Raw genomic sequence first — 25,486 nt, 5'->3', positions numbered from 1 at the left:
CCTAATGGGTGCACACTGTTTAGTGATTAGTCATTGCTAGTCTTCATTTGTTTTCCTCACACCATAAATTCTTCATAGTGAGAAGAATCCACAGTGAGAATCAACCCACCTTGAACTGCCAGATCCTTCACATTTTGTATACTGCTATATCCATGTTTCTCACCGCTGTAACAAAAGCTCCCTCTTTGTTAAAGACTTATCAACATCTTAAAGTAAATAGTAGCTCTGCTTGTTTATAATTTTCATAATTACAGACTCAATTATAAATATTCATGCAGTACCACACTATCAAGGCACATTCCACTTTCTAGATTACAGATGAAGGCAGTTATCGAAACCACTTACTGTGTGACCCCTACACAGAGGCACAGAGAAAGAAGTTGTTGTGTGCATTCACCACAAAACAAAATCCTGAAATGGTTCAAGTAAGATGGAGCTTTTCTAATGGGATGAACACATAGTAGCAATTCAATTATATACTGCTGCTTCCAAATTCAATGTCTCATTTGGGGGATAGTTGCTGAACATGCTTGTTCAAATGCCTTTGCAGGATATATACAGAAACAACACATTGGAATTTGGCTCCTAGTTACAGAGTGCTGGTTACTAATTTAACTATAAAGATACCAGACCTCAAATTCTTGATTTCATGCCCACTCAACTGTCCAAACAAATGGCTCATCTCAGTGGGATTTAAATCCACATAATTATTAAAGAAGACCTAAGATCAAAATATCATCTCATTTTCTATAGATGCAAACTGAATCAGAATATTTGGATGAATTGTCAGAATAATTTAATGCATTGCATTATAATCTAATTCAGAAATTGTATTAATGCATAAGAATACAGTTGGTAGTTTGGAAAATGCTACTTTTAATAGAAACTATATCTGTCCTGAGGGATTGAGGTTTTATTGACCTAGGTTTAACTACAGCAGATGTGTTGTGATTAATAACTATTCAGAACAATTCATTTTGCATTGAAAATCTACAGCATTAACACATACTCCCTATTAGAAGACCTCTCCCATTCCAATTAGTTCCTTATATATGTCTAAGTGTTTTTATTGTCTCTACCTTCAGTAGATTATCTCAGAATCACTGGGATTGTTCAATAAAAGTTTAACCGTCTTGTGCTATTAATGTGCTGGTGCTCCATGTGGAGTGCTCGTTTCCTTCCTTTTATTGAACACCAAACGGAGGGACACAATGGGCGTGTTGTGCTCTGTCTAGCACGGAACGTGCGATATCTTTAAAAAGGAGGTGTGAGCTGGCTTTAATACCACTACTCTTAACAGCAAAAGTACCACAAACTAATCAACCACAGCACTGGGGCATGCAGTCCATTGAAAGCTAGTGAAAAAGCTGCTTTTTATTATGACCTACATACTGCACAGCAGCAGTTGGACAATATAAATCTAACACTGAGACTGAACACAATGCATGGAATCCACTAGTGATGAACTCAGTGATGTAAGGCTTTTCAAACATGCTCGTGAGTTCTGTAATATTTTATTTCACCCACGCTATCCTGAGAATAAAAACCACAATGACAACCCAAACAAAAAAATAATCCTAGCCTTTTAGCAGAATTATCTACTAAAAAATTTATCATCTGTTGGAAGCATCCTTCTGAATCAGCAACCATATGGAACACCACGTCGAAATGTTTAAGGACAATGCAGTCAGATCAGTGAATTCAGCAAGCACCCTAAACCAGCCATCGACCAAAGCCAACCTTCCAAGGCACAGATACCAAGAGAAGCTTGTTTCTCGCACGAAGCTGTGCTCAGCTGTGCCACAGACCCGCGCCAGCCCGTGCCCAGGTACCTCTCTCGCAGCAGCCGAGGCGCACAGCGGCTCCCTTTTGCGGCGGAGCCCGGCGGCAGCAGCTCGCCCGCCGGGCCGGCGGGAGCAGCCCGGGAGCTGCAGCGGCGCCGGGCCGAGCCGCACACCTGCTCCTGGCAGCGCCCGCGCCTCGCAGCGCCCGCGCCCCGGCGCCAGCCGCGCTCCGAGCGCCAGCAGCAGGGGCGGCTCCCTTCCCCTGGATCCTGCCCCTGGATCCCCGGCTCCGCTCCGAGCGGCGGCTAGCGAGAAGCCGAGACAGCACTGCGGAGGAACCCTGCCTTCACACGACAAACCCCCGCTCCGCTGCCTGACAGCAGATATGCAGCATTATCGCCCCGCATTCCACCTCCCCCGATCAGCGGCGGGAGCGGCAGCCGCCAGCCTGTCAAAATGGCAGCCCGCGAGCCCGCTCTGCCGCCGGAATTACTCACTAATATGCCCGTTTCTTCTGCGTCCCCCGACGGGATTTTTGTTTATTCCCCGGTACAGCACAGCATAATATGTCACATTGTTTTCCATAAGCAAAATGGCTGGTCCCCTCGGCACCGCCGCAGAGCGCTCATTGGGCTCCCCCGGCTTGCCGGAGCCATGGCAACAGCCAACAGCGGCCCGGCCCGGCCCGGCCCGCCCCGGCGGCTCCGGCACCGCGCCCGCGGAGCGCCCGCCGCGCCCGCGCTCCCCGAGCCCCCCGCACGGAGCGGGGATGAGGCAGCGCTGGGAGCGACCCGGGCCCGGGGGCTGCAAATTACCGTGTGAACGCGGTCAGGGAAGCGCCTCTGATGCGCCAAAGTGAAGCGCCAAAATTGACAGGGCACTGTGTAAGCACTCAGGGTAAATAATCGTCCTTACCTAGGAAATAACCATTAGGGATAACCATTGTACAATAGTCAGCCAGTTTTCCAACAATAAAGCCTAAGTCCCCACTCATTCACAATAAGCTAACCCCTGACATTATCACAATTCCTAGTGTTCATAAACACATTGATTGATCTTAAGTGTTGCTGCTTGTTAGATGACTTTCAAAGCTTGTACATTGCAATCACCATGTAAACCAATTTTATCCTATTTAGAATAACACTTCCTTCCTTTCAGTTAGAAGTAGGAAGAAAAGGAGACATTTGTGAGCAATTTAAAACTGCTTATAAAAATTTCCACTCTTCAAGACCTGTCATTAACTCATATCTCAGCTGCCTAAGGAGTCGGGAATAAAAGCTAGAGAGCACAAGCAGCAGCCATCAACCTGAAGTTCTCAAAAAGTCATTTAGAAGCATTAAATGTATCTAAGCAAGCATACTGCATTTCATACACCAGAGTTCTGAGTATTGGTCAGAACTTCCCAGTTGTTAGCAGGGATTGATGTACTACATACATGAAATAATTGCATTTCCTTGTTCAGTTATACTTTCCTAGAGCTACAGCAGACTTTTCGCGTCTGAGTACAATTTGTAGACAAAGCTCTGCTGCTCCACCACTCCAAGTGAATTTGCTGCTCTCAGGATCCAAGGGCAGTGGTGTCACTGTGGAGTCCTGGGCAGAGAACTAAGGTCCACTTGGGTGGATTTTACTCATTTCTTCCCTCAGCATCTTTACCCTCTTTTCCTTGTCTAAGTGCTAGTTTCTCTGAAAGTGAGTATTGAGCTCTATGAAAGTGACCCGGGAGGGGCTCACAAGGAGACAAGTAGGTAAATTCTGTTTAGATTTCTGAGGTGTTGGAGCTGAAACATTCCAGTATATTTGAATAGGTGCTTCAACAGTAATGCTAGTTTAGTCTTCTTTCTTTTTCTCTTAGCCTTCTTAAAAAGGGTTGTGGATGTTCACATCTCTCAAACTAGAGCTGGGGCTGAGTCTGTGCTAGCATCAGGTGAAAGTGCTCCTAGCTCCTGTGACTCAAACAGATTCTTTTGCTGCCATGACTACTGTTCAACAGTTCTTTATGATCAAAAAGGGATGTCTGCTGATTTGGCAACCCAATTCTGAAGCTTTTGCCTGGAAAACATTAAACTACTGAAGTAATTATTTACATACTAAGAATTAAAACAAAACCAGCCTGCATTACAAGAATACCATTTCACCATGATTGGTTCACTAACTTTTTTTTGTTAATAAGCAACATGAAACAGACTGCACATCCAGTCTCTTTTTTTTTAATGCATTGATACAGTCACTAACTTAAAAAAAAAAAAAAAACAACAACTCTAAAAATGCTTTTCAGTAAGGGAAGACACAAACAGGTTTTCTATCACTTTATTGCACTAAGTGTGGTTACTATCACAATACTGTCCACAGGCAGGCTAAAATAGATTTTGGAAACATAGAGGCCGTGAGTTTTTAAACAATATGTTACAGCTTGGAAAGGTTTCAGGATATTTGTCCACATCTCCATATCTATACATGTGCAGGCACCTGAAAGTACAGTGAAAGTATACTCATAAAAATGTTTTAATTTTTTTTTTAATAAAAGCCTGTTTTAAGATTACAAGTTCATAATTCAATATTTAGGGATCTAGAACTCTGTCTGTAATGCAGGTACACTTCTATCCAGAAAAGGGTGATGGAGCTTTTCCTGCAGTATCTCATAGCAATTAACAATATACACATACATGCAACCTTTCTTCTCTGCAGTTTCATAAGTGATTAGGCAGAAATTAAAAGAGGCTTAACCCAAGTGCAGATTATGGCTCCAATTCAGCAAACAGTTAAAGCACAAATTGTGAGAAGCTAACCTGAGTTTACCTAAAAGCTCCACAGAAGTCCTAGAAACAGTTTCTGATGCATGCTCTGCACAGTCATAAAATTTCTCCTGGCAAAACTCACTAAAATCATAACATCAAAGGATTTGAACTGAACCCACAGTGAAGCTGTGAGACTGAATGGTCTCTGGTAGTCCCCCAAGACTCAGTTACACTGGCATGTCTGTGTTTCTAGGAAAGCTCCAGAACCAGGCAGCTGAAATAGTGGCTTCTAGCATGCTCCCCTTACATAAAAATTTAAGTGCAAGGCATAGAGTCATACTGACCCTACAGTGAGTATTTAAGTACTTAAAGATAACCACTAGCCTGCTGTGTTAGAACAGAGCCGAAAATAGAACACATCATTTGGTATCTGTGCTCAAATCCTACTCCCACGTTAATTCAAATGAGCTTCGTGATCCCACTTGTAGTACCTGGAGGACAGATGCTCATACCAGAACGATCAGAGCTGAAAGAAAACTAGTATTCACCAATTCTTCACCAGAACATTGCTAACCATCTTCAGTTTTGAGACAGGAATAACAAGCATTGTTCTCAGCCTTATCTGCAATACTTGTATCGGCATATCGTTCACCACTGTAGTTCAGCCTGTCCTGCTATTTTCCTTCACAAAGTGGTTTCCAGCTGTCTCAAACCAGCTCCATAAAACATATACCTCCATTAAGGCAACATTTAATTCTTAAATCAACCCAAGAACTGTGATTTGCATACAATTAATTAAAATTCTTTGTTTATGAATAATTAATTTGCATTCTAACTCTGTGTTAAAAGCATGAACTATAATAAATATTAAAAAGCATTGTCACTCTTGGACAGGAAATGTCAAAAGAACAGATCCTAAGTTAAGAAGTGATTACTGTATTAAAATCAGCATTATATTTATTGCATTGCATTTCAATTATTCCTACATACATTAACTATCCAAGTAGGAAAACACCTAGTGTTCAGCGATCCTGAATATCATTAACAATTACAGATCTTTCTGACCCTCATTCAATTTCTGTAATCACTTGATGATATATTGAAATGAAAAAGATTTATGAAGGCAAATTGGACTGTTCTAATAATAAAGAAATCATCATCTATCAAAGGTCTCAAATTTAAAAAGACTAATTTTTTTTTATATTGTTTGGTCAACTTGCTTAAATGCAAAGCAGTAGATAAACACAATGAATACTTGTAGGTGGGTATGCTGAAGTACAGACTAGTTAACATTGTTTTTCCAAGGTTCCAGGTGATGAGAAGCCTATGAAAAAAGCTCCGATATCCAATTCCCAGGACATTACTATAATTAACTGCCTGAGACACAACCTGTAGAAGAGTGAACCGGAATTCAGACAGAAAGAGTTACTTTTGTCCAGGGTCAAACTTGTTTGTAGCTCCTCCAGCTACTGAGCACTGAGGGCAACTCTAGCTATTGGCTTTGTATTTTCAGGTTCTCACCAATAACAGCTCTGACCAATTTTCTGTACTGTGAATTCAATCAGATACTTGGCAAAGATGCTGTCAGAGAATTCTATCTAGATTGAATAGAGCAATGAGTTGATTTAAGTATTTAAGGTGTGTCACGCATTTAAATAAAACAATCACAAGAGCATTGCAGGAACAATTTCTTGAGCGTATTTGGGAAATTCTTATCACAGGAAGTATATTGTTTTATTCACAGTTGCCCTTTGAGACACATTCCTCATTATATGTAGTACAGCCATAACATAGTAGAGAAGAGAGAAGTAACTGATTTTCTTTAAAACAAATATTTAAAAACTTTAAAGGGAAACCCTGAAGCCCTTTTGTAATTAATTAGAGATGAAAGAGTCTTAACCTAATAAGACTAGATCCCTCATGTTTTACACCAGGGTTAAAGATGCTGCTGAATTCCTGGAGCAATTTCCACACTATTTCCTATCCCACATTTAGTGTTTTACTTTCTGATATAATTTAGTAAAAAGGCAACAGTGGAGGTATAACTGCCTAATTTAAAATACAAAATATTATAAAATTAAATTAAGCTGCTTTTTAGCTGTTTGGACATACAGTTTTGGATTAATTTCTGCTGCATTTTAAGTAAGATGAAATAGAATCTGAAATAGACTCATTATTTTTCTTTTCTGTTTGCTTGCCTATGAAATTGGATTATTTAACATATTAAATAAGTTAAAAAGCTATACGTATACATATATATATACCATAACACATATGCAACTTTTTTTTCACTTATCCCGAGAAAACATCTCAAGTTTTATGATGTATTGAGTAGATTTTAAATCAGGAGAATTATAGTATGGATAAATGTTCCATTTTCAGATTTTTAGGATGGTATTTGAGAGAAGAAATGTGACCTTGAGCTCAAAAAGACATAATATTCAAGGTTCTCCCAAAAATGAATGCTTAAATGTGCAGTTTTAAGAAAAAATAACAAACCTTCAAAAACAAGACTAACGCACAGAAAGGAAATGTCTTAAAGTTATCCTCAGAATTTTGGAAATACCACCAAGAGGTCCTCTGTGACCTAAAGCAAAACAAGAAAAGAGAAACTGCTACTGAAATGCACTGTGCTTTCAGAGAATGCCAAGGATATTGCCAAGACAATTAATAGATTATCTTGTCAATTTGTACTTGAAAGTTTTCCAGTCCTGATTGCGTCATGTACTGACTGTTCTATTAAATAACTACATTAATTCATAGCCCTAAGCAAGAGTTCAGATTAAGTTTTGAAGAACACCCCAGGCCGCCTAGTTTCCAGAACCCAAAAAAACCAAGTTTCATCTCCATTATAAACTGGAGATCCCTACAAGCCTGAGTTCCTGTGAACATCAAATACCAGTCTCAGCAGCAATGCTCTGTCAAAATGCTCAGAGGCCTGAATTGCTGACAGTGCTAGAAATTTTTTGCTTCCCAATTTATTGGAAAACCAAACTTGGCAGTATATATTATGAAGTCTTATTGCATTTTCTACACTTGTGTATAAAAGTATAAATTTGAGATTGATAGCTACATAATGAAAAGGAGCTGTTTTCCCATCTCTTCTATGAGAGCAGGGCAAAGAGATTTCTTAAGTGAAAATTTTATTAACTTCTCAATAACAGGTTCCTCACATATTGCAATTTATAGAGGAAGCAAATAAACAAATATCCAGGACAAAGGTTATTGCCCCTGCTTAGACACCAACAGCCAACTCCTCTATGCTGCAAATTTGTGAGTATTTCTCAAACATCACTTTTAGATATTTAGAAAGATAAGCTTTCAGTCTCCAAGTCTCCTCTTTCCTCCATTTATAATACATAAATCTGAAACTTTTACCTACTCCTCTATTGTGATCCTTCACCACCTTCTCCTTACCTAAAACCGAAAGCCACATCCTTGGACTATTGCCACTGTCCTGCTGAAATGCACCTTCTCCACTGGCATCACTTCCTCTTTCTTAAATCACTGCTTCAGCTTTGTAGCTCCTTGAGAGCAGCTGCTGGAAAGCCTCAGGCCCTTGTATTCCCAATTTGCTGTCCCTTCATTTCAAAAGCTTGCTTCACACCACTTTGTCTCCCACCCCTTATTATAACTACTTTAATGGACTGCTATTTCATGCTCTAGTAATTAGGATATGTATTCCTCTTCTCCATTTTGAGAAACAATTCTTAACATCTAATCATTACATTTATACAATATCAGTTGTGAGAAATCGAAAAAAAATGGCAGGAAGAGGAGTTTGTTGGTGGGAAGATGGGGCAGGAACATTGATTTTCACATGCTGCCCACAGTTCTTGCAAATACCTTGCAAGAGAGTTTTACAACTGACCTAGACCTCCTCTTGAATCCTACCTCAGGCCTGCTTGGCACAAAGACCCAAACCAACAAGAATCAATTCAAACTGTTCTATTTCTGTACAACTTGAACTGTCTAGAAATAGCTGAGTCATTGCTAATAATTAGGATGGGGGTTGTTGGTCTTTTTTTAAAAAAAGATTTGTTTGTCCCTGTCTATATTCCTTTTTCCCTATAGCCTCAATCCCTTTCAGCCACCTGTATTTTGTTGTGTTTTTCTGCCCCTTGCACTACTACCCAGAAAATAGTAAGTATGCTTTTTAATTTACTTCTGACCAATCTAATTTTGTTCAATCTGGCATAGGAAAAACAAAGAAGAAATTAAGTAAAAATCAACCCCAAATTATCACTTTCCAGCTCTCCCACCCATTACTTTCAACATTGCACAATGCTGAGAATCAGCTTACTAAAAATAGAGAACACTTCTCTAGACATGACCATACTTGTGGCTCTCATCTCAAAAGAGTTGTTCTTGCCTGATTAGATTGGCGTATTAAGTGATAGAGACCATGTTGGGCTAGTCCTATCTGTCTCTGAATCTCCTCAGAGCTAACCAGAGAACATTTAAAGATCTGGCCTTCATTACAGTTAGAATCCACACACCTTGAATGCAGCATTTTCTTATTTTCACTATCCCCTGGGAAAAATTACTGTTTAAAACCTAAGCTCAAAAGTATCTGAAAGAAATGCCAGTAGCTATGGTATTTCAGATCATCATTTGTGAGAAGCAATAAGATTCGGGAAGAGCAGATGAATGGGAACATCAGCAGCAAATAAGTATGATAAAGGTAGCAAACCAACATATTTTTCCAAGTTCTTTGAAGCCAGGAAGTTTTAAATAAACTTGGAAGGTGGACTTAATTTTTATCAATTCAGAGAACTTGGCAGCATCTCTCTATGCCAGATGAGGTCACAAATCAATCTCAAAACACTTCTGACAAAGTATAAATACCATAGCAGGGTATGTCTAAGTCACACTAACATGTCTGGCTGGCATAACTACAATAGCAGAGTTGATAAGGTACTAACCAGCTTATCCACAGCATTCTTTTCATGAAGAGGTCATTTCTTCTTTTGTGCTAGGAAGTGAAACAATGCCAAAGCATTCCAGAATTGCTTAAACAAACAGCAGCATCTACCTCCACTTAGAGGTTAACTGTTTGTACTTTTTTGGTAGCTTATTTTCTCTAGAGTATAACATAACACATTAGGAACTTTAGCAGATCACCTGCCAGATATATCCTTTATTCTAGGAAGTGAATCAACTTTTTTTTTGTTACAGTATTTCTGGATTACAATTGTCTTCTAGTTTAAGCCATGGTTTGGCTTCTTAAACTTAATTTAACATTCACTTCCTTTTGGCCTGAAGTGACTTTCAACTCTGTCTTAAGTTTTGGTCTTGAATAGTGTTCAAGCAATAGGTATAAACTTATGAAGCATGATTATTTTTAAAAGTCTGCTGCCAGTTTTCTGCCAGGTACCTCACTTACATTAAGAGTTTATCATAGAAACTTCATCTAGACTTCACACTAGAGAGGGGGAAAGGTGAAATATTCAAATAGGAATGTGATCCTTCTCCTCTGTCCGGTGCTGGTGAGGCCACCCCTGCAGAGCTGCAGTACTGTGTCCAGTTCTGGGCTTCCCTGTACAAGGAGCCAGTGACACTCTAGAGACTCCAGCAAAGGGCCATACCATGGACTCAGAGAGCCATCCCTCCTAGGAGGAACAGCTGAGAGACTGTTTAGCCCAGTGACAGCTGGGAGAGGGTTGGTGGGGGGCCGGGGCCAGAATCTCATCTATCTGCACACACCTGAAGGGAGGGTGTGCACACTGACTGCAGGTTGCATGCAGTGGTATCCAGGATCAGAGACAACGAGCACAAACCGAAACACAGAAAAGTCTGTCTGAACATCAGAAAACACTTTTTTAATGTGAGGGTGACTGAGCACTGCCACAAGTTGCCCAGTGGGTGTTGTGTCTCTGTTACACAAGATACTCGAAAGCCTTCTGGATATCATCCTGGACAATTGGCTCTAAGTGGTCTTGCTAAAGCGGGAGGGTTGGGCCAGACAATCTCCAGAGGTCCCTTCCAACCTCAACCATTCTGTGATACAAGAGAAAACAATTGACCAAGTTTTTGTTTTTCAATTACTATAGGTATTTATTACTCTCTGGCACAAAAAATTAGATCTTTGATTTCTCTGAATAGAATCAGACTAATATCAGCAGAAACACAAAAAGTAGTATCAGAATCTCTGATATAGGAATGGTTGGATACTACAGACTCCTAGAATTTAAGTTTAAAAGCAGCAGTGGAGAGTTTGCTTAGCACCACTTTCTGAAATAAGCTGTAGATATAGTGTGGGAGCAAAAGAACCACTGTATATAAACAAGAGGAAAGAAAACAAGACTACTCAAATGTACTCAAGATTTAGAAGCTCACAACACTGATGTTGTTTCCATAGTAACTAATATACTTGAAAGCAGGGGAAAAACAGGGTGAGGATTTTAAAGGACAGCACCACATACAGATTAAAAGCAGATACTGCCCACCCACTGATGATCTGAGGTTTGGACTGATGAATTTATACAGTTATAACAAAAAGTATCACTTGTTAAGGGAGTCAAGATCCAATGAAACTACCCTACTAACAAAATAAGTGTGAAAGAGTAAAAACAGCACAGTGAAACACCCCTAGTACTTGACAGCCTGTCTTCCAACTCTTTAGCAGGCTAAATCCAAGATGAACGCTACACTACCAGTTAACGCAGTTGTGCCTTGGGCACTCACCACTCACTGTGAAAGGTGGTGTCCAATGTTATTTCCCTCCTTGGTCAGAATAAACGACCTATGTGACTCCAAGGAAAGACAGGATAAAGTAGATAAGAAGGAGCATGCATTGCACTAAGCTGAATCAGGTAACTCAATTGTTTTGCAATGCTTATGTTTTATAGCTTCTTGCCCATGCAGTTGACAGAGTTGATATAATTACCCTTTCCATAAAAAAATACAGGCAAAGAAGAGAATTTATATTTTTGAGCTTAAAGAAGACAAAGGAAGACAATGTCAGTTCTAGAAAGAATATTTAATAGAGGACAAATGCTTGGTAATAGAAAGTGGAACTATGATTCTGCTGGATCAAGGCCTTAATTGGTCTCTTTCACAGTAAATAGTAAATGAAAGGCATAAGACCACTGAGGGAGTAAACCCCTGTACACAATTCTTCCTTTTATCACCATTTCTGAGAAATGAAATAACATAAACTTGCAATTTAAGTGCTGTCTGTACTCAATAAATGGTTTTTGCACCAATGGCAGAAAAGCCTTATGAACTGTATATTTCTATACTACATCAGGCTACATCTGATATATAGAACAACTTCAGAGTTTTCAACCACATAAAAGGTACTTGGGAGGCAAAATCCAGTTTCGAGCTAGTTAGCCACGTAGCACAGCTGTATGCAGTTTCATCCTCACACACGTCCAGAGGCACGAACCAAAGGAATTCAGAATCACAAGTGCCAGCCTTCTGCCCTTTGTAACTGACTTTTCAGGAGTAGGATCGCAAAGACATTCTTGCTTATCATAAAAAGGAAACGTCATGGAAAGGTCAGTCTGACGCAAAGTTTCAGAAGGGTGCTAACAACGCTCTTGGGATCTTCAGAGCTACTCAGTTAATGTCTGTGAAATGAAATGAGTTCAGTGTACAAACTACTTGGTTTGGTGTAATAATAAGTTTCAAGTGTTCTGCCAATAATGAACAGGTAAAGTTGACATCTACCCAAGACCACTTCAGTTGATTTGTTCCTCATCTGAAATTTCTTTCAAGTACCTTATCTTTTTTGAAATCAGGATCCTAACATCCACAGAAGAGGTAGAATACCTAAGCAAATAAAATCTACAGTAGTTTCCCAGATTGATATATTTCAATAGTCAAATTATGCAGAAAATTCTGGCACGGGATTGCTAAATTTTACTTTTGTTATTAGAACAAAATAAGGAAAAGCCTGATTTTTTTTCTGTCACTGTGGTGAAAAGGATGTAGGTGGGGAGTATAATTGACACTAATTATTTGTAGGAAAGGTCAGGGTTACCTTTTACCAACACCGTGAGGCAGCTGATTATCTGTCACATCTCTGGAACACAGTCACGAATTTGTCAGTGACTAAAGGACAAGCAGGCCTTGGCTAGCAATCAAACTTGGCAATGTTCAACAACACAGCACAGCAGATGTCTTTTTAAAATAGGTAAATTGTAAGGCATTAGATAGTGTAATGCTAGATATCTGCAATGCTGAGAAAACGTCGATAAAGGCTACTGTTTAAGCACTTAATAGGTGACTTGGCAGTATGAGCTTCTCTGCATTTGAAGAGCTAAAAAGAACAACTATTTCACAAAATTCCAACTCAGTTTTGAACTCCCTCAGAAAGTTTTCAGTTTCTACAGGACATGTAACTTAATTTATTTGATACACTAAACAAAACAATTGAACAAAAACTGCACATAGAAGGTGTAAGACAGACAGTTATGTCAAGGTATCTGGAAAATAAATGTTAATTTGGGTAGTTTAAAAATATATAGTACCTCAAAAGTTAGTGAATTTTGTCTCAGAGTCTCATGAAATACCCTTCTAAATGATGAAAATTATCATACCATATTATAATTATTATTCTTGCTGAAAAATCCAACCAGAGATCTGTTACATATTGTCTGATAACTGATTTGTTACCAGGATACTCTGTGCTCGAAGAAAAAAAGTTGTTTGTTATTTAGTATGTCCCTTGAGAATTTTATTGTGCATTAAGTGAAATGAAAATTCCACAGCTCAGATCCTCTTACTGGCTTTTCAGAAAGTGGAGTTTACAGGGATGAGGCAGGTCAGTTGCAAGCAGCCTTGCCTTAAATTTTAACTCAGAACTCTGATAATGGAAGAAATCCATAGACCCATGTACTACTACTTAAGAAGTTAGCTTTTTCAAACAAAATCCCTAAATGAAAGAGCGTTAACAAATTAAGTGAGGCTTCACTGTATGCAATTTTAGATATATACATTATAATAGCAAAAAGCCCTTGCTTTGCAGTGATTACCAGTCAGTTATTAAGGTTATGTATAAACTTAATTTTGTTGGAGTATAAATAGTTCATTTGCAGTTATGATAGGCAATTCTGCAGCAGTCAGTTTAAATACCATCAGCTCCAGCTTTTGCCTACATGTACATACATTCAGTAGTGAAACAGTATTGAGAGATTGCAGTGGAGAATCCTGACAACACCACTCTTCTTGGTGCTGAGGAATGCTGTGTCCGGGGGATTATAAAGCTCACCTGGGCATTTCCATTCCCTGAAATTCTTTAAGTAATACTACAAAAGTTTTGTGCCAAAGCAGCAGTTCTGGGGAAAATTTCTAATTTCCTCAGATGTTTCAGGGTCATGTTTCTATAAATGAATTTTGTTAGGGAAAGAAATTGATCACTTGGGCTCTCCAGATAATGGTAGTTTTGATTAGTAAGACTTTAGACTAGCAAAACAGGGAGAAAAATAATTATCCAGACAAGTAGTCCTGGTGCGTAACAGTTGTCAGCTTTCTTTCCTTTCTTGCCCAAGTGCACTGCAGAATTGTGCTGTTCAAGCTTCACAAAGCACACTGAACTCTGGCTCCTGGTATTGCAGAAGTTAGTAAGCAGTAGTATGCAACATGATACTCACAAAGGGAAACACCAAAACTTTTCTTAGTTCTCCTCAGCAGAAACACAAGGATATTTGTGAATCAATCCAAAACTATTTTGAAGCACAAGGGTCAATAACTGCAACAAGCAAACTAAAAAAACCTATTTTGCTTTTAATTTGTAACTGACCACCTTTAGTTAACAGCACTTTGCTTAGCGTAAGCCAACAGCAGTCTCATGCTTACCAGGTAGAGTAACTACTTTTAATTCCAGTAAAACAACATTAAAGTTTAAAAGCAGGAAGGTTAACAAATCTTTCTGACTGACTACAGGAAAGTGGCCCAGAATCACATGACTGTTTTGTGACAGGCCTGTAACTTTACCCAGAACTCATGCAAATGCCATGTTTCATCTGGTTTCTCCTGAATGTATCTGAACAAGGAGGAGGTTATTATGTCTTCTCACAGAGTGACAAAACAAGACAAGAAATATAACAATCCTGGTATCCTTTCTGAATAGCTAATCTTTTATTTAGGAATAGAAAGATGTTGCAGTGCCAAAAATTAACAGAAAAACCTGACTTTAAATTGAGAAATGACAATCAGGATGAGGGTGCAAGGTTTCTATAACATCTCTGAAATTGTAAATCCAGCTGTTACTCATCCAATTCACCAGAGCCAGGCTGATCTCAGTAATACTCAATTTACCAATCCTATATAAGGGTTTCACTAGATGTGAAATGTATGTATCTACAACCTACTTATAATTATCAGTGTCTGGGACTCAGTTGCAACATTCATTCAACCTTTTTTGTGTCTAGCTAGCTAGTATTAAAACAGATCAACTTTTCTAGAGCTAAATATTTTCGCTAACTTCAAAATACCTGAAGCTGAAAAAAATCTGAACAATGTTAGAACAATGAAGAAGCTCTTCAAAGACAAAAATATTGCCACTTTTGAGATAGGTAAGTAAGCATAGACAAGCAATCTGCCCAAAATCATCTTATGGGCCAATGGCTGCAACATCAAGAAATCTCACCTTCCTGATTTTTTTGCCATTCTTCTGCCCAGCTCCCCAGAGATTCCCTGTGATCTGACATCACATCAGTGGCAGCCCCAGGTTCCTCCATCAGTCCACATGGTGAGATACATGATTTGCACTATGACCTCCTTTAGCTTGGTCAAGGCCCTAATCAATTGGCCCCAGTTGCTTTCCTCTAAACCCATCACTGCTTCCAGTAGCAGCTTTTTGAATTTTAACTTCCCACTTGAAAACTTTGATGTACAATCAATAAACTTGACTTTGTATTCAACATGACTAAAGCAAATAGTCAGGAACAGACAGGAGAAATCTTATTGCATTTTGGTGTGAAGAATAATTCCAAATATATTCCTCCTTTTTAATGAATTTTCAGAAAACTTAATAACGTATCACTTTCTCCTTCTCCAGTGGCATATATTTTAAAAAGAGAAACTCTGAATAGCAACTTTTTTTACGAGTACCAAGCTGGGTTTTTTTTTCCATTGCTCAAGGTCAAAATTGAGGAAATGTTCAAGCTTCTAAGTGAAACAAGAGCCCAGAGTTTTGAAAATATGTGAGGAGGCAGAACTGGTATTTCTAGTGTATCAGTCCAAACTGAAACAGAATTCCATTTCCCAGTTAGGAGCACATAGCCAACTTGCATTTGCACAATTGACTGTAAGGTGCACTCCTAGTGCCAATTCCACTGTTCGAATCCTCACACTACTAGGTTCTGGCTCTAAATTCAAGGATACAGAAGAAAAAGATTGGGCATGCTATCTGTCCACCTCCAGCCTGTACAAGTCCTTTATCCATACACAGAAAACACAAAACATTTATTTTGTCCACCTTTTGTCAGCATTCCAGAAGGGGGAAGGAGAAAGGCATTGTACAGTAACTGCTGACCCTGAATTTGGCAGCCAGGCCCAATCCCAAATACTGAATCTTCTGTCAGTGGCAGCAACAAATCACATGACAGGACTCTGTCACACTGCCACTTTTTCACTGCAAAGGCACAGGTGGTTACCAAGTTAGCAGTACCTTAGCTGTATCACAACTTTAGGTCCTGAACCACAGCTTTATGGTTCCAGGCCACTTACTCTTAGGTTAGGAAAGCCCTGAAGGTGGAGGGCCACAGCCAGAGCCACTCTTGAAGTCTAGAACTCAGGATGCACATTTTCTACATAGATTTATTATTCTCTTCCCACTTATTAAATCCTAATCTACCAAATCGGTCCAGGCCAGACTAGATCATCTAATTGATGTGCTTTTAAAGGACAGTTATGCTGACACATAAGGCTGTAAGTTTATGTTATTTCTCTGAGTTCATCCAGAACTTATTTCCAAATTTAAAGATCTAGTTACAACCATGGGAAACAAGCTATAAGAATTCAGAAAAAGTAAAAAACTCCCCTAATAGTAAGAACCACCTTGTAATCTTTTTGGTGCAGAGTGTCCATGGCTCTGTCAGAATAAAAACATAGTGGTGAAAGTTGAACTGTTCCTCAACACCTAGTATCCCTGCTAAGAATAACTAAATACACAACTGGAAAAGTAAGACTTCATAATTAATACTATGAATGATGAGGGATGCAAAAATATACAAAAATAAAATTCAAGAACAATGAAAATTTTATTGACTATGGAATGAATAATGGGATTTGAATAAGGACAAATCTCAGTTGCCAGCTTATGTACTTTCTTGTCAATTTCCATTTTAGACCTGGAGTATCAAGAAAAGAAGTGGCACTGAGTCAGTCTTACAACACACCAAAAAAAAAAAATTTCATTTTCATCCATTCAGTACAGTTTTGTAGATTGCAATGAAAAACGTATTTCACAACCAATCGTTTTCAGTACTTTGGCACTGTAACTTTACTTACAGCTAATTACTAATAGAGTTTATTTTTAAAAAGTATTTGAGGTGTACCTTGAGGTACACTTGAGGTTTCTGTTCTGACAGTAATCACGGAGTCCCCAAAGAAAATGTAGGTGGAACCAATTATTTTTATTGAAAGAAAAAGAGTTCTTTGTTACTAAAAGGATCTGAAAAGCATGATTCACAGCACAGAGAATATTCAAAGTTATAGTATGGTGATTTTTATTTCACTATGAGAAAAGCAATTTCCAAGAGCTGGAGGGAGGTAGAGTTTCACTGTATAAACCTGAAGACTTCCTTCTATCAGATTTAGAATTTAGGGAGATATTTGAGGGGAAAATTAAAAAAACAAGATTCCAAATCTGTGCATTGACATCAGGTCCTTAACTTAACTAAGTTTTCCTACTACAGTAAAAATTTTAAGCAGCAAAATGTGTAAAGGGTACATCTTGTTAAATAATCAGACAGGCTTGGTTTGGGCTCTTTTTGTTTTGGTTTCTTTTTTCTTTCCTAAGTTTTCATTAAATTTCTTGATTTCTAGTAATTTGATTTCCTGAATAGTAATAAAATTATTTTTTTAAAAAGTGACAAGAAACCTCAGTAGAGCATTCAGAAATCACATCAGTAAATTTTGAACAGTAAACTCTTTCACTGCTTCATATACATTTATTTTCTAAAGTACCTACACTTGGTAAATTAACAGGTGAACATATATGTGTCACGATAAGGTAAGGTGAAAAAAAATTATATGGAACAGGTCATGATTTTCAGGATTCTTCTCCCATTTTTTATATTTGCCTTTACATTTTATATGCCTTTATTAATCAGACCTATTAGCAGAAATAGGTGAAGTGATAGACACAGAATAACAATAAATAACAGGATCTAGATATTGTCATAAGGTGTCAGGATTTGCGTTCCTAGAGTAAGTAAGTGTGAACTCTGTTCAACAAGAGTAGCTGTGTGAACTTTCATAGCTCTTGATAAAAACTGTAAGTCACAATTAGCAGCTACAATTGAATTACTGGTAACTCTGAACTGAGCAGTTATTCTAATTCTGCACAGTTAACACCTTTCAAGGGAGTGCTGTGTGGGTGTATGTGTATTCCCAGGCTCCAAATAAAACTCAGCTACTGTTCCATACTGATGCAAGACAATTTTCAAAAAACAAAGAACTTGCACTTCTCTCTTGTGCAGTATTTGAAAACAAGTTTACAAGAGAGTTAACTGCCTTTGCCAGGGGATGCTCTAGACAATTGCACCACAGTGAATTATCAGGGAGCTTTCATGACTACCCTGAAGCACATAAATTGTTATGGATAAAGCCACATCAAAATGGTTTGGTGTCTATGGATTAGCCATATTCTATCCCTTAAGACAGATAAATGACAGGAGAGAGATCTCACACCAAACAATAAGATAAATTATGTTGGAAAGAGAGAAACCTTTTCACTTAGATGCACTCATAGGAAGGCCAGGGAAGTCACTGTATTTCCTAACATGAGCTCTTTGCTCCTTATTTCCTGAAGAGGAACAGCTAGCATCAGACCCTGCACAAAAAGTATGTAGTGGATACAGCCATCCCATCTCTTCTCCTTCATATTGTACCAATAACACGTTTGTGCCCTTGGTACCACCAGCAGGACCCCAATGACCAAGCTTGCCTATAACCACCTGCTTTGTGCAATTGAAGATTTACGCTGCAGTAATGTATACACTTTGAGAACGCTGCTATGAGCCAAAAACTTGTGGGAGCACAGCACCTAGGTGGGCTTCCAGCACTTCCACTGAAAGCTGGAAAATATTCAGAGCTAGTTCCTTGTCTTTAGGACTACAACAGGCATTCTACAATGAGGAAATAAAATTTGAGTGATGCTGTATGCCTTCTTTCTAAGGAACTCTAAATCTGTTGCTGTGGTCTAAGCAAATGGAAAGCTCTAATGTTTTAAATGACAGTAGCATTAAATCTAGTGATAAACATAAGGAGTTTTCAAGGAAGCCAGAATCTAAAGTAAAATTCCAAGGTTCTGAAGGGCTAACTTAGCTGAATAATTTATTTTTTTATCACTTGCTGTAGCTTGACACATGCTGATGTTATTTTAGAACACTAGATACTTATGAAAAACATCCATTCATTACTGGCCACATCCTGAGTAGTATGTGTCCATTACATCAGCTGAGCTAAAAGGTGTCACTGCTTCCAAGCACTCAGACTCCAGAGAATAGTTACTTTTTAAAACAGTTTCCTACTGTTTCGTCCGGAAAGCCCAGTGCAGTCAGAACTTAGTTTCGAAACTTTACAGCACTTTTAGTTGCCCAAATCAGACATATTCAGAAACATCAAAGCAATTTTTGTTTATAACTCTACCATAAAAATGCCAAGCCAAATATTTAGTCTCATCTTTGATATTTGGAATATTACAAATAGAAATCATAGTCAGAAGTATTGTTTCTTTGATTGGTCATCAGTGATGTCACCAGTTCAGGAAGTTATATAATCACATACTGTACATTCCAAACGAATGAGCTGACTCCTAGTCTTTTTAGCTGTAAAGTTACACTTTCACACTTTGTCAATGAATTAGCATTCATTGAAGGTCTATAAACAGAGTGATATGCGCATTTCTGAGACTCATCAGCTTAATTTATATATAGTCTGTTGAAAGACTGGCTTGCTAAGAGCATACCTCAGAAGAGAACAGAAAAACAACTGAGCTTCTTCTACTGGAGGGGTTTCCACCTACAGGAGATGCCAGAATTAGCACTAACATTTGGTTAAGTGGTAGGTAGGAGCCCTAACTGTGTAAGTAGCTAGCTCAGTGTATAGAAAACTGTATAATGAGAAGTCAGTGTTTGATGTGCTGAACTCAAAAGAACCTACTCTGAATTTCTGCAAGTCTTGCACCAGTTTTAGTAGCCTCAAGTTTCACACACTTCAGAATTGTATTAACTCACGTTTATCATTAAGATCTCATGAATTTTCTCTTTCATCAAGAGAAATCAGTGTCTCCTTTTACACTTTCCTGCAAGTTTTCCAGATACTCTAAAAGGCTACCATCTTATTTGTCTTTCATAATTTCATGCTGATTTACATATCACTATAAGGATATTTAGACTGTAGTTAAATAGCAGATGATGCAGTTAAGATTCCTTCTGCTAGTTACTAGAAGCTATTGAAGAGTCTGCACTTCTTAATGGCCTCATCCTCCAGTGAACTGATGGCAAAAAGTACACTTAGGTGCAGAAAGGCATTTTAAAAAGAAGCTTAGCCATAACAGTATCTTCTTGTTTTGTCTATTTAATGGTATCTTGTCTATTTAACGGTATAAATTTATATTTGCACACTACATTTCCAGCATTTCAAAGCATGCAGCAAATACAGAAACATAAGCAGGTATCTGCTTACCAATCTGACAAGTCCTGCCTGTTTGTTTTGGTTGGGTTGGGGCATGAAACAGGAGGGAACTGACGTCAGAGCAAGCAGTAGACCTGAAGAACTGGTAAGAGCACATTAACTTTTCCCCATCTATGTCAAACTAAGCTAAAGGCAGCCAAAAGAAAGGACCTCTAAGAACTCTAAACCTATTTTATCTGCTTTAAAGGAGTTATCCACATTTCAGCGTACCCATTTTGCAATTTGCCTTTACAGAAAAATTTGTCCAGTCTTTTCCCTCTCAGGGGAGTTCTGATATCCTTGAAAGCAGCAATGCTTCTCTTGCCTCTATACATGGTCTGTGGAGAGATGTGAAAATACTGATGGTATTTTTGGCCACGTTGTCTGTACTGGATTGGTCTCACTTATTTTTAAGTGTTCTGAAAAACAAAGAGGGCAGATTTCTTTCTAAAGAAATTATACACAGCCCTATTATGACACTCTCAGATTTTTTTTTTTGTTTGTTTGTTTTTACCAGAATCATCTTATTCTAGTTATTTGGTTGCATAAGGTAAGAAAAAGCACAGGGAGGCAACTTGTTGCAGTGTGGTTAATTTTAACCACCATATCAAATATCAGCTGCCATTCAAGTTAATCAAGGTATTCCATTATTATTATTATCAGGTTAAGAGAATGAGATCATTAGCACTGGTCAAGCTATAAAAAGCTGTGGCATAACTGAAAGCTGATGCAATCCTAAAACAAACTTAGAAAGAAGCTTGTCTTTTCCAAATAGATAATTTAATTTTCTTAAATATCATTACATACACACTTGAAACAGTTACACTTTTAATTAAAAATATCTGGATTGTTAATACAATGCAAAACATTCACTGGGTATCTAGCCTACTCCTCCAGGGTAGGAGTTATTAAAGTGCTTGTAAAAGTAACATTGTAGAGTTTCATTTTCTTTCTGGATGACTTCCACCACATTTTACCAGTACATTTCTTTTCTAAAAGGCTAGGTCTCATTTTACAGTGAGATTTGAATTATGGTCACACAGATTCACATGATCACAGAAAACATCCTACAGGCCCAATACCATCCCAGGTCCCATCTCTGCAAAATCACTGCCTTTAGCCAATGCTTTCTTTTTTTTTTTTCCAATTGCATGTAATGAGAGGTACAATTTTAAGTAGTGAGGTCGATCTAGGTATTACTGAAATCAAATTAATCAATTGATTTAAGATGCAGAAAAAAATTCACTCCCTCACAACACTCATAGCTCAACAACAAGTGTAAATGGGGAGAGTATTTAATCTGTATAACAATTGCCTATTAAGTACTTGTTGCAAAAAAATAGTGTATGGATATATTATACTCTCTGAAAAAATTATTCTAAATGTATTAACAAAGCAATGATGACATTTACTGAAACACCACAAAACCAGATGAATTAATCACTTTAAATCAATGAGTGAATTTAGATTTGTATTTTTCATCTCTTACCTGCTGCATAAAGTATCAATTCTTCATTTTTGGGAGAGCTTGCACATTCAGCATGAGATGAAAATAAACACTAAACTTCATCTCTGAATTTAATTATTCTCTTTAAAGCAATTAACTAATTTTCTTTTTTCCCTGCCCCTCTCAAGAGGCCAGCTCCCAAACCTTAACAGAAGACAAACATTTTTAGCTGTACAAAATTACTGAGAATTTGAACTATAATTCTTTTTTTTTTTTCAAGCAGTACAGCAGCTGTTAAGGGTCAGAAAAATAAGATGCCACAAAGCTTTTACTGCTATGATTTCTGGCACAGCAAATAGATTACCAGGCAACATTAATATATAGCATTTCTTTTATGTGCACTCTACCTACTCTGCTTCAGGGAACGGGATATGGCTGGGAAAGAGTAGCAAAAAACCTCTTTCCTCTTTGAAAAACTTTAAGCCTAAGGGTAATTCACCCCCTCACTGATTATTTCAACCTAGTTAGTCTTGACTCTAAGCTCAAAAATTATATGTAAAACATCACTAGAAAAACCCTCAAGTGCACAACTACACTTAGTCCTGCTTAAAAGGAACTCTCCTCCAGAGTTCTGTCTTTCCAGTGTAAAGTAATGAAGCAACAACATGCCCCCTCCCATGAGAAGAGAGCTCCATCTTCTACTGACTTGAAGTCTTACTACAGGATGCCCAGTATTATGATTACAGATACAGCCACACTGGTACAATCCATCACAAAGCTGTTTACTTATGATGTTTCATGAAAAACTTTTATTGGCAAAAGCCATAAAAATTGAAAGAGCCTTTCCTAAGCTGGAAACTGCCCTGACCCTGGACTCTTATCTTCAGTGATGTAATTGGATTACTGAAGGCATAATTTCCGACAGGTAGCTCTAGCCACCGATTATCATAAATTATGGCCAAGAGTCCTTGTCTATGGCTCAGCATCATAAACCGGAATTCTGACATAGCAGATGCTTGGCAGTTTCCTCATTCCAGATGGATCCTTGTGGTCTTCCTCCACTCATGCTAATATTTTAAGAGCTTTATTTAAGAAGCAATGCTTTAAGAAGCATTTTATAGTAAACCATAGCTGCTATTTGTAAGTTAATCTCATTAACAAACATTTACACTTACTAACAAGGTTCAGCCTCAGCAAGCTTCCAGTGCTGAGTGATGCACATGGAAATTAAGCAATCCTGAAGGCTTTCAGTAATCACCACTGCACAATGACATTATACCATTCTAAATGTATTTTTAAAAGAATATAGTCATTTCAGAGCACTGAAATACGAAATTTAAATGCACTAAAATCTGTTTGTTTATGCTCAAGCAATCACACATATGAACACAGAGAGTACCTGTTTTGTCTTGAGGAGAGACAGGCTATTTGGATATTTGAGGTCAGAGAAATATCCTTTCTAGTAGTGAAGTTAATATGGATGGAGGGAAGAGAGTACATATAGAGAAAGATACAGCAGCTTTGTAGGACTGAAATTTAAATGTGTAGATCCCAAAAGTCCATAATTATATCCAGCCTTTTGTGTTGCGTTTTCATGTAATAAATGTTTAAGTAAGTAACTGACAACTGGTATTAGATGGCTTACTACAAATTCTTATCTGTGTTAATCTGCATCCCTTAAACACAAAAGAAGCTTTCCTTGGGAGTATATCATTATGCTGGGCAAATCAGCATTCCTGGCTGAGCAACTCATTCCAACCATTCTTAGAAGCACAGCTTTTACAGAAGCAGTTCCAAGGATGAAGCCAAATGCATGTCAGGTTTCACAGCAGGTAGTCAGTGGCATGGCAGCAACTCCACATCTCTACTCCCAATCCTGAAAACGCCACCCATATCTGAAATACTCTGGCTGTATTTCTATGTGCAATTGCCTCAGTGATAATGTGAGAAATTGAGCAATGGTAGTTTTAATAACAGAAGATGCAGTGGCCTGCGTTTCTCAAAAAGTAAGAATACTTTCTTGTTTTGGCATACTAAATCCTAATTCTGTTTACATAGTAGTTATTGGATATGATATACACCATTCACTTGCACCAAAATAGCAAGGTAGATTGCAGGGACAAAATACATGAATACACCAGCACACCCATTTTATGATCTACTAGGTCCATCCCTGAGGTTCCCTGCAGTGATACAAGTTTTCTGTTTGCTTTTAGGTTTTTGGCTGTCATTTTTAAACAGTGTGCAATCTCAAAATGTATTGTACCCATAGCTATTCGGACATGAGCATTGCAATCTTGCAAACTGTAAAGAACTCACAATTCAGGACCATACCATGAGAACTGAGATTCATGACATGCAAAAGTATCTACATCCTAGGGTCTGCACTAGAAAAAGTAGTAATGGCCTTCATTATGACAGTGGATGAAAAAGTTAGTCTGCATTACAGCACAGGCATTGCTCTCATGAAAACTCAAAACAGTTACCAAATTTGAGGTACTACATCCTAAAGGTGAAGCCTGTGTCACTGATATAAAATGGTCAGCTGAGTCTACAAGACAGAAAGCACTGCACTGGAAGCATTTATTCTGTAAGTGACCATTAAAATACAGAAATGTAACAAGCATGGTTTTGAAAAATAATGAGTAAAACCTCCCTAAGTATATGGTTGCAGTGTTCCTTCCCCTTGTCTTAGTAGCAAAAAGCACAAATTGAAGCAAGGAATTCCTTTTTAAAACTTTACAGTGATTGAGCACTGGAAGAAGTTGCCCAGTGAGGTTGGGGAATCTCCAGTCTTGGAGATGCTCAAAATCTGTCTGGACATGATTCTGAGCAACCTGCTGCAGCTTATCCAGCTTTGAGCAGAGTGGATTGGACTAGACAGTCTCCCTAAGTCTTTTTAAATGCCAGTTATGTTGCAATCCTGTAATTCATCAAGTTGGGCAACTGAAGCTTTGACAGAAAACACACCAAATTTACTTTGGCTTGTATTGTACTGATCAAGTTTTATGGAATGTCCTCTGCCCTGGAAAGCCCCGAATGACTGGTATTCCCCCAACAGCAACAGCCCCAGTGGACTGCCTTATTGTCCGGGCCAGTGAGAGGTCAGACAAGACCTGACAAAAAGCAGAGGGACTATGTGATGTTGACAGCAAAAAATTCAACATTTCCTCTAAGAAACTAGTAAATACTGAAGTACAAGACCTATCTTCTATGCAGAAATGAAAGAAACAAACTGGACCTACTAAACACTCAAGAAGTCCTGAACTTCCAAAAGATGAGCACCACTGCCCCATTATTTAGTGTTAAGTATTCCAAGACAACTGTTTTGAGATGTGGCAGAAGACAGGCATTTTAACCAAACTGATAATAAACCAAGATAAATCCTAAATTTACTACACCTGTTGCAAACTTTTGTGATTTACAGGTGTTTATCTTAGTTGACAAAGCAAGCATATATTGCACAGAAGTAATCTAGGAAATATAAGACTGCCTTTAATATTCTACAGGCAGATTTTCCTTTTGTATAGCCACCCAATACAGCATTATGTAGCTAAAACGGTTCTGCAAAGCCAACATTTTTTACACTTCTTTTTTTATTTACATTAGAAAGAAAACCAAAGATAGGCCTCTCTCACAGAATGAAATTATTTCAAGCTCAA

General features: G+C 38.2%; 1 protein-coding gene across 38 annotated transcripts in view; it reads right to left on the bottom strand.

The window, feature by feature from the left end:
- SORBS2 (sorbin and SH3 domain containing 2) overlaps positions 1-25,486 on the bottom strand; it is a 208,093-nt gene that overhangs the window by 144,194 nt on the left and 38,413 nt on the right. For 5 of the 38 annotated variants that reach the window (XM_048305295.1, XM_048305297.1, XM_048305298.1 and 2 more), the window contains exon 1: positions 2,282-2,433. The exons of 2 other annotated variants lie outside the window; for them this stretch is intronic. The gene's annotated coding sequence lies outside the window, so the exon portion shown is untranslated. Of the gene's footprint in view, positions 1-1,832; positions 2,194-2,281; positions 2,443-25,486 lie in introns of those variants that run through there. 31 more of the 38 variants (XM_048305278.1, XM_048305284.1, XM_048305287.1 and 28 more) reach the window with 16 other exon arrangements.

Source organism: Corvus hawaiiensis, chromosome 5 (genome assembly GCF_020740725.1).
Source record: "Corvus hawaiiensis isolate bCorHaw1 chromosome 5, bCorHaw1.pri.cur, whole genome shotgun sequence".
Lineage (NCBI taxonomy): Eukaryota > Metazoa > Chordata > Aves > Passeriformes > Corvidae > Corvus > Corvus hawaiiensis.
Note: the sequence above shows the minus strand (reverse complement) of the source record. Positions and strands in the feature narration are given on the sequence as shown.